General features: G+C 43.1%; 1 protein-coding gene across 1 annotated transcript in view; it reads left to right on the forward strand.

Annotated features, from left to right (window-relative positions):
• The window catches only part of LOC147678110 (hydroperoxide isomerase ALOXE3-like), a 147,176-nt gene that overhangs the window by 51,914 nt on the left and 82,049 nt on the right, over window positions 1-13,213 (forward strand). The gene's annotated exons all lie outside the window — the stretch shown is intronic.

Raw genomic sequence — 13,213 nt, forward strand, 5'->3', positions numbered from 1 at the left:
ACAAGTCACATAAGGAGAGACGAAAAGAGAAAAACACAACATGGAATTATGGAATGCACTAACAACATTACGCTATTCCTGTGCTCACGTATATGCAAATTAGCACGAACATGGTAACACTCACCCAATACTTGTGGGGAAGGCGCCTCACCTCACCTGGCAGGAGCTCAGGTAGAAAAGGAGCACTGCTCTGTTAGCAAAAGAACAATAACAGGGACATTCAACCGTGTCAGTAGGACTAAGCAAGAGAAAACTAGGTATGTAACAATGTATTCGGTGACAGACCGAGATAGCTACGTGTAACAATAAGGGCCGTAGTAAGATGTTCGATGCCCGTATTGTTGCTCGTGGAGGACTACCTTAGGCACTCACCTCTCCGTCAGTGTCTCCAAACGTCCCTCTGGGCTCTTCTGGGGAGGCACCGAGCAAGGGAAATGGGCGGGTATATCTGTGGAGATTACTGGGCGAGTGTGATGCATGATGGGAGTTGTAGTTCCTCGCTAGACGGTAAACAGTGGTGTTGGACTTTTTGAGGAAGACTATGTATAGTTATAGTGACATCCATGGAATGGGTTCATTGAGACCATCTTTGTCACTATTAAGTTTGTACACCCATTTTTGCTCAATTTTGAATAGGAATTTACCGACATCTGGACAGTGATCGGGTATTATCGGTTGCTCCAAGATCGTCCATTGAAATTCGCTCGGCCCATGTCCTTTCTCTAAAAAGTGTGCTGTTAAGCGAGTAGCTTGTTTTCGACAGCGGACTGTGCTTTTGTGTTCTCCAATTCTGATTTTTGTTTTGCGGGTTGTCATGCCGACGTACCTCTTTGAGCAAGGGCACGTGATCATGTAGATCGTGTTTTCGCTATTACAGTTGGTGAACCTGCGCTGCTGCCAGGGGTGCGATGTTCCAATGTCAACACTGGTGGTTCTCGTGGTTTGAGGGCATGCTGAGCAATTGCCACAAGGGTGATGTCCTTGCACAGGTGGCATATCCCATAATGTTCCGATTTGTCGGGGTGTTCTATTTTTCGGTCTGGTATGGACCAGATGATCTCTTATGTTTGGTCCTCTCTTGAATGCAAAAAGGGGTGGTGGTAGAGTGTCTCCACTGGTGTTCAGAATGGACCAGTGTTTAGTTATGATCTTCCGAACTTCATTGGACCTTGTATGGAACGTGTTCACGAAAGTCATCCTCTGGGTCTTCTCTTTCTGAATGGCAACCTCTAAGAGGGCCTCTCTGTTATTATTAGAGGCTCTTTTCTTGGACTGGCGGATAATCCTCGCCGGATACTTCTTTTCTCGCAAGAATTTGGAGAGTGTCCCAGAATGTTTCTCGAATGATTCTTTAGTTGAGCAGTTTCTTTTCAATCTGAGAAATTGTCCAAATGGTAAATTTTCTCTTAGGGACCTCGGGTGGCAACTTTCAAATTGAGCAACGAGTTGCGTGCCATCGGTTTCCTGTACAGTTCTGTGTTGAGCCCTTCTTCTGTGACTACAATTAGGAGGTCAAGGAATGGCAATTCCCTCTTACTGCATTCCACAGTGAATTTCAGAAACTGATTACAGTTGTTTAACCAACCGTGGAATTCCTGAAGGCTGGTCTCAGTGCCTCTCCATACCACAAGGATATCGTCTATGTATCGCTTCCAAAGTCGGAGCGATACATAGTAAGGATTGTCCTGATGCAGGATTTTGGTTTGTTCTAAAGCATGGACGTACAGATTCGCCAAACTTGGCACAAAAACACTGCCCATGCTGGTGCCAGATGTCTGGAGGTAGATGGTATCCTCAAATTTGAAGTAGTTTTCCTTCATTGCTAGTTCTGCCAACTCCATAATGAATGAGACCGGAGTAATTGTTTGCAGGTCTCTTTGTTGGAGGATGTTGCCCACTACTTCCAAGGTTTCGGTTTGGGGGATAGATGTATATAGGGACTCTACATCAAAGGATACTAGTAGGTCCTGGCTAGGGTCAAATTCTATAGTTGGTAGGAGTCGAAGTACATCTTTTGTGTCCTTCAGATAGGTTGGCATTTCTTTCACAATGGGATTAAGGAAAAAATCAACAAAGGTTGATAGAGGCTCCAGTATGGACCCAATTCCAGAGATGATGGGTCTACCCGGTGGTGGTCTTTGGGGTTTATGCACCTTTGGCAGACAATAGAAATAAGGGATTGTGGGATGAGAGGTGCACAGAAATTGTCCTTCTTGAGGGGTAATCCATCCTTGTGATGTGGCCTCCTCTACCAGATGGTTGATTTTGTTTTTTAATCTCTCGGTTGGATCATCTTTTAGAAGTTGATAGGATCTGTGGTCCTGTAACTGTCTCAAGCATTCCTGTCTGTAGGTGTCTCTATCTAGGATGACAATACCTCCGCCCTTGTCTGCAGGCTTAATTATAATGGAATCGTTGGTCGTAAGTGCTTGCAGAGCTAGTTTCTCTTTATTTGGTAAGTTAACATAAGATCTTGGTTTCTTTGTTTTAAACAGTAGGTCAATATCTGTTTCTACTGCCTCCTCAAAGGTTTGGACCCTTGTTGGTAATCCAATAGTAGTGGGATTGAAGGTGGAGGGTCTCTTCAAACCAGTGTTGGCAACAGATCCAATGTTATCACCCGGATTTTGTTTTGCAAAAAAGTAGTGCAGTCTCACCTTTCTAAATAGTTTTGAGATCTCCATTTGAGTATTGAACTGGTCTCCTTCGTGAGTGGCCACAAAACCAAGCCCACGATTCAGGAGATTCTCTTCATCAATGGAGAGGGCATGGGAGCTCAAATTAATCACGAGGCTGGGTGGTCGGTTGTCCCGCTCGTTCCAGCTCCCTCTTGTGGTATCCTCTTGCCACTCCTCAGGTCCATGGTCGGTTGTTGTACCGGGGATGCCCAGCGGACTTGTGGTCCTTGACCTTGTCTTCTCCTCCCTCTGTTGCTCCTCTGGCCATACCCTAAAAAAGGCTGCTGTCCTTGGATTTGTTGTATTTGTGGTGGGAAGAAGGGATGTCCCATTGGAGGGAAATTGGGGCCATACATCCAGGGACCCGGTTGCCAATATTGTTGGAAATTATTTTGACCGAAGTTGTTGCCTCTGCGGCCTCGTCTGTTACCACGTCCTTTCGAAGGACCTCCGCTACCTCGTTGCGATGTGTCTGAATCGCTGGAGTTATCATCCGAGCTGGAGGTGGCGTAGTTAGAGCCTCTTCGGCCTCCATTTTGATTGTACGTGGGTGGGACATATGAGTCACTAGTATATGGATATACTTTTTCTCTGGAGAACTTGGCTAGGTCTTTTTTGAATTTCTCCATTTTCGTGAAGAGTATCGATTCCTTAAACTCGGTATTCTTCTTATTGGTGTCGTCCTGTCCAGTTTTAAAGGCAGGGTTTTTTAGGGTAGTTTTGATTTTCCCTTCTAGAAGTTGTATTTCAACCAATATTTTGTCAGCTACCCGTTTAGCCGTTTTAATGATTAGGACCAACCAGCCTCTAGTGCACCGCCAGGCAATGAGAGACCAGTCTTTAAGGAATTCTTTGTCATCCAAAAATAACCTTGGGCTATTGGTCACAATGAGACCTGATGGTGCACAGTTACCATGCAGATATTGTGCCATTATGATGCCGTGTACCGTGGTTCTGGTGTGGGATTTTTTTAAAACCAAGATCTTGTTCCACCCCTCGTCAGGAGTGTTTATTACGAGGGGGGCATTTTCTAGCAGGCTAGGATTTTCATCCAAAATATTTTGGATTTCCGCTTCCTCAAAAGCCAAACCACTGTTTGATGCCATTATACGTGTTTTGTCAATTACCAAGTTCCTACGTAAAGGGAGTGTCCTGTGATTGAAACTAATCGTCAAAAACAGAGCTGAAAAACAGACAAAATGTGCTGTTAAGAGTGACGGACAAATAAAACGTTTGTCCGTATTTTTCAAAAAGACCCACAGCCGAGGCTGTACACAATCACGAAACAAAACTACTTAGGGGAGGGTCTGAGGGCTGTTTAACGACTCTATACTGGATACATGCCCCAATCATATACCTATAACCACAAAAGGTATCCAGGAGTCAGTGTTTTGCTCGAGACTTACTACTATGTGACTTGAGCTGTGCAAGTGCAAGTGTAAACCGACATTCAGTATGCAACTAAGGGCAGGAAATATTCCCATCAGTTGCCGCTCTGTACCACCATTTTTTCATCATTTGGGGACTCCATACCATGGAGTTAGCACACACACTGTGAGTGGTGGGAGGACCGTGTGAGTATGAAGACCGATGTGAGTGGTATCTTAAGAATGATGTCGGCAAGGTTTACACTTGAGGGAAGCAGTGCAGTGAGGGATGAGTGAAAGTGAGTAAAATTAGGTGGACTCGAGTAGAAAAATAATTTATTGGTTTCTCTCGGACCCCTAAGATTAAAAATAGGTGCAAAAAGGTAGATTTAACAATATATCTACATGCAAGTGGTCAACATGTTTCTGCATTTATCAGGAGTGTTCCCTATGCATTCTTCAGGACCATGGTTTTGCTACTGCTTGCTTACATAAGTGAGAAATAAAAGTTAAAATGGAAAATTTTCACCTGGAAAGCAGGTGTAGAATCTCCGCCACAGTCTAAAAACAAGTCACATAAGGAGAGACGAAAAGAGAAAAACACAACATGGAATTATGGAATGCACTAACAACATTACGCTATTCCTGTGCTCACGTATATGCAAATTAGCACGAACATGGTAACACTCACCCAATACTTGTGGGGAAGGCGCCTCACCTCACCTGGCAGGAGCTCAGGTAGAAAAGGAGCACTGCTCTGTTAGCAAAAGAACAATAACAGGGACATTCAACCGTGTCAGTAGGACTAAGCAAAAGAAAACTAGGTATGTAACAATGTATTCGGTGACAGACCGAGATAGCTACGTGTAACAATAAGGGCCGTAGTAAGATGTTCGATGCCCGTATTGTTGCTCGTGGAGGACTACCTTAGGCACTCACCTCTCCGTCAGTGTCTCCAAATGTCCCTCTGGGCTCTTCTGGGGAGGCACCGAGCAAGGGAAATGGGCGGGTATATCTGTGGAGATTACTGGGCGAGTGTGATGCATGATGGGAGTTGTAGTTCCTCGCTAGACGGTAAACAGTGGTGTTGGACTTTTTGAGGAAGACTATGTATAGTTATAGTGACATCCATGGAATGGGTTCATTGAGACCATCTTTGTCACTATTAAGTTTGTACACCCATTTTTGCTCAATTTTGAATAGGAATTTACCGACATCTGGACAGTGATCGGGTATTATCGGTTGCTCCAAGATCGTCCATTGAAATTCGCTCGGCCCATGTCCTTTCTCTAAAAAGTGTGCTGTTAAGCGAGTAGCTTGTTTTCGACAGCGGACTGTGCTTTTGTGTTCTCCAATTCTGATTTTTGTTTTGCGGGTTGTCATGCCGACGTACCTCTTTGAGCAAGGGCACGTGATCATGTAGATCGTGTTTTCGCTATTACAGTTGGTGAACCTGCGCTGCTGCCAGGGGCGCGATGTTCCAATGTCAACACTGGTGGTTCTCGTGGTTTGAGGGCATGCTGAGCAATTGCCACAAGGGTGATGTCCTTGCACAGGTGGCATATCCCATAATGTTCCGATTTGTCGGGGTGTTCTATTTTTCGGTCTGGTATGGACCAGATGATCTCTTATGTTTGGTCCTCTCTTGAATGCAAAAAGGGGTGGTGGTAGAGTGTCTCCACTGGTGTTCAGAATGGACCAGTGTTTAGTTATGATCTTCCGAACTTCATTGGACCTTGTATGGAACGTGTTCACGAAAGTCATCCTCTGGGTCTTCTCTTTCTGAATGGCAACCTCTAAGAGGGCCTCTCTGTTATTATTAGAGGCTCTTTTCTTGGACTGGCGGATAATCCTCGCCGGATACTTCTTTTCTCGCAAGAATTTGGAGAGTGTCCCAGAATGTTTCTCGAATGATTCTTTAGTTGAGCAGTTTCTTTTCAATCTGAGAAATTGTCCAAATGGTAAATTTTCTCTTAGGGACCTCGGGTGGCAACTTTCAAAATTGAGCAACGAGTTGCGTGCCATCGGTTTCCTGTACAGTTCTGTGTTGAGCCCTTCTTCTGTGACTACAATTAGGAGGTCAAGGAATGGCAATTCCCTCTTACTGCATTCCACAGTGAATTTCAGAAACTGATTACAGTTGTTTAACCAACCGTGGAATTCCTGAAGGCTGGTCTCAGTGCCTCTCCATACCACAAGGATATCGTCTATGTATCGCTTCCAAAGTCGGAGCGATACATAGTAAGGATTGTCCTGATGCAGGATTTTGGTTTGTTCTAAAGCATGGACGTACAGATTCGCCAAACTTGGCGCAAAAACACTGCCCATGCTGGTGCCAGATGTCTGGAGGTAGATGGTATCCTCAAATTTGAAGTAGTTTTCCTTCATTGCTAGTTCTGCCAACTCCATAATGAATGAGACCGGAGTAATTGTTTGCAGGTCTCTTTGTTGGAGGATGTTGCCCACTACTTCCAAGGTTTCGGTTTGGGGGATAGATGTATATAGGGACTCTACATCAAAGGATACTAGTAGGTCCTGGCTAGGGTCAAATTCTATAGTTGGTAGGAGTCGAAGTACATCTTTTGTGTCCTTCAGATAGGTTGGCATTTCTTTCACAATGGGATTAAGGAAAAAATCAACAAAGGTTGATAGAGGCTCCAGTATGGACCCAATTCCAGAGATGATGGGTCTACCCGGTGGTGGTCTTTGGGGGTTTATGCACCTTTGGCAGACAATAGAAATAGGGGATTGTGGGATGAGAGGTGCACAGAAATTGTCCTTCTTGAGGGGTAATCCATCCTTGTGATGTGGCCTCCTCTACCAGATGGTTGATTTTGTTTTTTAATCTCTCGTTTGGATCATCTTTTAGAAGTTGATAGGATCTGTGGTCCTGTAACTGTCTCAAGCATTCCTGTCTGTAGGTGTCTCTATCTAGGATGACAATACCTCCGCCCTTGTCTGCAGGCTTAATTATAAAGGGGCCCAGAGCTCAATAAGATTTATTGTCTTACTGTTGTTTTTTTAAGTTCCATATTTCCCTTTCCAACGCCACCCTTTCTAAGAATTGATTGTTAATAGCTTTCAACTTTCTTGGGTACATCTTTCTTGGATGTGTAAAGAGATCAGGACACCCTAAAATACTCAATTACCTAGAAATGTAAGCTATCCAAGGTACCTCAGCAGACCTATCCAGTCTCATACAGTCTTTTAATACACATTGGTTCAGGGTAGGTATGGGACTCAACCATGTATTTAACCACCAGATTAGAGGAGCCACTGCTATCTGATCAGAAATGGAACCCTGCCCTAATTCTGCATGCACCATAAAAGTCGAAGTACTGTGGGGAACAGCTAAAAACAAATGTAATTGCAATACCAGCACATGTTAAAATCACAATAGAACTGATGACAGATTTAGCTATTGTAAGTCTAAAACAAATATAAACAGAATTCAGAGTAGCTTCTTTGTTCCTTTATTCCTTTTCATTAGATTCTTTATAAACAGATCATAGCCAACAATTGTTTTGTCGCCTCAGTTGGTATGTACATGCAACTTTTTCAAGGCTCCTCTGTCCTCAATTCAAAATATTTCAAGGGTGGTGATAATTCCAACCCGCACAATCCTCCGGCGTGGGGAAAGTTATAGTGGTGAGTTTCTACTATCCTGTCTCTTTATCATCAATTATTACGGTTTAATCATGTCTTTGTTATACTGCAATTGTCCTACGCCAAACGCCGACTCCTCGAGTACCAGCCAGAACAGCTAAAAGCTTCTACATATATTTATATTCAGCCACTTGCAGCTCACCGGTCTCTTTATAGCCACATACTTCAGTGCCATATGTGGCCATTGGTAAGCATTTCCTATTGTAGATCTTCAGAAGTGGGCACTAGTGTTTGCCCCACAATCTCTAGGCAAAATCCAAGGTAGATCCAGCTGCTCTGGACAGGGTATTTTTGTTAAGAGCTTGTTGCACCACCCATGACCTCTTTTCATCAAACAAAATCCCTAGATACGGGACTATAGCAACCTTCGACAGTTCCCCACCTTTATATACCAATTCCTGTTTTGGATTACCTATGGACATTATATGTGATCTAGAAAAGTTTAATGACAGGTCGAGTGAAGTCATAAAACCTCGGTGTCCTAGCTAACAAAACGGCATCATCCCTGCATAAAAAAGTGGGAATAGATTTAAAACCTGCTCTAGGGATGTCGTTACTAGCAGTTTCTAAGACAGCCCCTAGGTTATTAATATATAGAGTAAACAAAACAGGGGCCAAAATACACCCCTGTCTCACCCCTGTGTCCACATCCCAGGAACTTGTTAGAGAGTCGTTTTTGTTAAATCAGACAGAGGCAGTAAAATGTAGGTGATACCAATGTAAATATACTACCAAATCGGCATCTTTTCCATAGTCTATTAATATGGACCATATTTAGACCTATTTACTCGGTCGAAGGCAGATGTTAAATTCATAAATGCCATATAAATACAGCCCTTTTTAGCAAGTGTATATTGACGGTCAGTATAAGCAAGTTTATTCATTGGTCCACAGTTCCCATGCCTTTTCTAAAACCATATTGTAATTCTGAGATTACATCAGTGGCATCTAGCCATGTTTGCAGTTGGTCCAAAATCACCATCCCCATAATTTTAGTGGATGAATTTAATAATGAGATCAGGCGGTAACATGCCGGATCATCCCTAGAACATTTTTAAAAAAAGGGTAAAATAACCACTGTTGACCATGAAGGCGGAAGACCATCTACTGTAGCTAGTTTAAAAACCTTGACTAAAATCTTTGCCCAAATTCCAGGGTCAGTCTTACAGAGGTCCACAGGAACCCCATCTGGGCCAGGTGCCTTTCGATTAGCAGTGGCCATAATTGCTTTCTGAACCTCATCTATCCCAAAATTTAACGGGTGCGTCCTTATGCTGGGTACTCAAGTAGTACTTTGTTTCTCTTGGCCTACTCCTTTGTAGATTTGTTCAAAGTGGCTAACCCATATCAGGGATGACGCAATTTGTACTCGCCGAATGCAGTTCTGCAAAATGGGGACTATTTACAACTTTCCAAAATGTTTTACTGTTGTGCAGAACACAAGCCTGATTTAGATGCAGCCTTGCCTGCTCCTGTATCTTATCTTTTCTTTTCTATGAGTTATAGCTCCTTTTATCATTTTCTACATAACTTGATCATTTCTAAGTTCTTTCGCTTTAGTTTTAGGGCGAGCATAGGAGCCTTATCGGCTTTAGATCAGTCTGTATCAACCTCTTTTCCTTTTTAGAATCCCAAGTCTTTCGCCTCCCTGTTACCAAAGGCCTCTATAACCACACTGGCATCTGTAAAGTCATCCAGGCACAATTCAATATCCTCTTTAGCCTCCTTAAATACCTTGGCTAAAAAGGCTTATGGGGCTATCTTTTTCCACCTTATTTTACGAGCCTGGTCTTTTAGTATAAAGTCCCCGTTTGCCAAACTCTTTCTTTGACCCCCATGGAAGGCTGTCTCCCCTCTCATATCAACAATTAACAGGTTACGATCACTATAACAGCTCCATGTAGGGTTTACTATTAGTATTTCGGTGAGCAAAGGGGGCGATACTATAATAAAATCTATAGTCGAATCACGTTCCCTGCCAGTAAAAGATGGCACTGAGTTTGTCTACCCCATATGCTCAAGGCAATATAAATTATTTATTGCAAATAAGCTCTCTAACCAAGAACCTTGGGCAGAGTGTTCAAAATGACTTGAAGAAGAAAAGATGTCCTCAGATCTCCCACCTTGGTAGCGATTATAAAGACACAGATGTATATTAAAATCTCCCATTATAATAACCTCAAAATAGAAGCTACTCTCCTCTCCATATTGCTCCCAAAAACCCTCTAGTGCTGCAATGTGTCTATTATTTTTATCGCAGCAAAAGAAGTTGCAAAAATATAATATTACCAGGCTTGCACTCTTCGCAAAAATAAATTCTCCGGCTAGCACATGGTGAGAAGAACAAAATAACCTCTTCATAGTGTAGGCTAGTTTAAGCGGTATCAATGTAAGTAAACCTCCCTTCAAACACCCTGCAGTGGAGGGTAAAGCAGATTCATACAAGGTTGTAAAACCATCCAAAATAAAAGAATCAGACAAGGCCCAGATTTCTTGTAATGTAATGATATCACATGGTCTTATTACATCTAGCCACAGCTCCTCGACTTTCTTAGCCCTTAGACCAACAAAGTTCCAAGACATTAGTCTAGGGTTCAGTGGACCACATGTATAGGATACAGACCTCAGATCAGTATTCATGACCACCCAAGATGATTGAGGGGACTTTTTGGGTTCCTCACCCTCAAATTGACCCAATTGCCAATCAATACTCTCTAGATCGCTCAATGGGGCAAATCTATATTCAAAAGAGATAGTTGTTTTTACAAGTGAGGTTTGTAGTGGGCTTGCTGACATGAGTCTTTGGTATGGTACAGCTGACTAATAGAAAAAATGAAGCGGGAGATTCTTAATTCCAGTTTTAACATAATTTCTATAGTGGCTATGAATCATGGCATTTGTATGTATTGGGCGGGTTAGATTAACCATTATGCAATCACCTGCCCTATCCTTTTCTACAGTAGTCCCAACCCACTCTTTTAGCCATGATGACATGGGATGATAAGTGATGAATGTGGGCTAATTAGTTATCCATCCAGTGTGTCACTTTGTGGATCGGATATATTGTTGACTCTTTTGAACCCTATTTAACTGGGGGAACGAACACCTGTCATAATAGCCTCTGAGGGAGCTGAGTCCGAGGGTATGTCAAGGAAATCATTTCTCACTACTGTATCTCAGGGTGGATACATGAGTTTTATGCCTTGTACTTTGGACCTTAAATTATTTGAGGGGCAAGACTTTTCCATAACTATAGACTTCCTTGATGCTATCATAGACCCCACTCTCGTCTCTGTTGTGTCAAATAGTACCCTGATTGCGATTGGCTTGAGAGCCCTCCATTAATTGGGTTTTATTAGCTTGCTCTAGCTGAGCGCTACCTTTATACTGTATGGGCTCACAACTGTTTGGTAAAAGGGTTGAGGGGAGCAGAGCAGGCCCAGCCCCCAATAACTGTATGCTCCCTTTCTATAGGCTGTCAGTAGTTTGTTGAGATTGCAACTCATTAGACTGCACAAGTAAACGTTCTATCTTTGCAATCGCAGATCAATGGGTATTAGGAGTGATTTTACAATATCTTCAAATTGTAGCAACAAAGTAGGCGCAATTTGCTCTAGGACCCACCGCAACTACCTCAGACTCATTCTTAATTAGGGCGGAAAAATGTTTTGCCCTTACTGAAAGTAGACTCTCGTTGAAGAGAAGTAATAATTCTCAGATTGCTGCGCCTCGGGGTGAGCCTCTGCATCCTGTTGCCAGTGCTGTAAGGGTCCCCAATATCTCAATTGTTACGGGTTCATCAGATGGCCATGGAGAGGAGCGAGACGAATCGGTACCCTGACATAGGTCTAGGGAACATCGTACACTTTCCCTACATCGTCACCCAGTCATTTCATATGAACAAGCCGTATAAGAACATACCTCCAAATAAGGACAGACTGCCTTGTATGGACATAACACCTTATAAGGAATGTAGCTTTTATGGACTAAACCTTTCACCTTGTTCCATGCAGAGGGTGGGTTTGTGGCAATCGATATTGCTAAGACGTCATCCTTAGCACATATGAATAATTTATGAGTACATTCTACAGGAGGTCCACTCCACCTCTCCCATTGACGCACAAGGTTTAATTCCCAAATTCATCCTAATACTAAACAATGGGGAACATACGCACATAGACTGTTAAAATATAGCACCTCTTGCTATCAGAAAGCAGGAGGGAACTGAGACTTTACGGCGACACACTGACTAGAGATGCTGCGGCTCCGGCATGCCGTCGCTCCAGCTGACAGTGGTCTGACGATCCCTTGCGGGGTGTCAAACTCAAGTCCATTGTGAAGTCCCATGCACTCACTATTCAGGTATGGGGGTTCGACTAAATACTAGTGGAATTCTTGGCTCGTAGACTTGGGCACTTAGGCTTAGGCTCTTTTGCACCTACTCACATGCTAGGTACACTTAGGTACATCTAGACAGGCATCTTTATTTTTATAAATGCGTTTCATATTCATGTATGTGTTCATGAATATTGCAAAATGGTAGAACAATACTATTTCTTTCTATTCACTGCACTGCTGGTTCTACAGCTCTGCTACTGTTTTACAGTTGTAGCATCGCACTTATTTTACATGAGAAGAACAACAGTACAATAAATTCTTATTGTAAACACGATCAACAGTTTCTTCTGTGTATCTCTCTGAGAGCAAAACAAGCAAGCATGAGTGACTGTGTGAAAAGTAGTATATTGTTTCCATGAGTCTGAAGTTATTATGTTCTGAAGTTGCACATACTAATCTCTCTGATAACAGGAGATTCTATTAGCACTGCGAGCTAGCTAATGCGAAAACATAGGCTGACATAGTCGGTGGGGGTGTACAGACTCAGTTTGACACCAAGCCCACAGTATATTTTATCCGTAAACAGCGTAGGTCCTGCATAAAAGGGTACTATTGGAACTACACTACAAAGGAACATCTTTAATCGAACCTCCGGTCAAAAAGAAAAGAGGCAGAGGGAAAAAGACTGTGAATATAACCAAGGGACCTGTGGGTTTAGTTGGGTTTAGTTGTTTCACAAACTTTGGCAGCTCCCCCTACATCACTAAGCCCTCTTTGTTTAAGAGCATCCTACCAGTTGATAGGCTCTTATGGCAGCTCTCTTTCCTGCAGGTGATAGAATATAGAAAAGCTGCCATTACTTAAAAGCCCCAATGTGCCAATGTATTTATGTCATGGTAGTGCACTCATACTGCTTCTAGCATCTTCCTATCACCTACCAATCCTTCCTTCCTGCCTTAGGGTGAAGCCCTCCTCCTTTGTCATATGTCGCTCACCCCATGCATTTGTACTCAACAACTGACAGTTGACCCCTCAGTCTCAGTCTTTTAGGCTTCCAGACGGAGTCACTCCCCCCTCCTGGTATTGGCTCCTTTAAAAGTACGCTGGAACAATCCCGAGCACAGCTGTTCCTACATCAAGGTAGAGTTACCTGTCGAGGGGTGG

The sequence above is a fragment of the Lissotriton vulgaris genome, chromosome 12 (genome assembly GCF_964263255.1).
Source record: "Lissotriton vulgaris chromosome 12, aLisVul1.2, whole genome shotgun sequence".
Lineage (NCBI taxonomy): Eukaryota > Metazoa > Chordata > Amphibia > Caudata > Salamandridae > Lissotriton > Lissotriton vulgaris.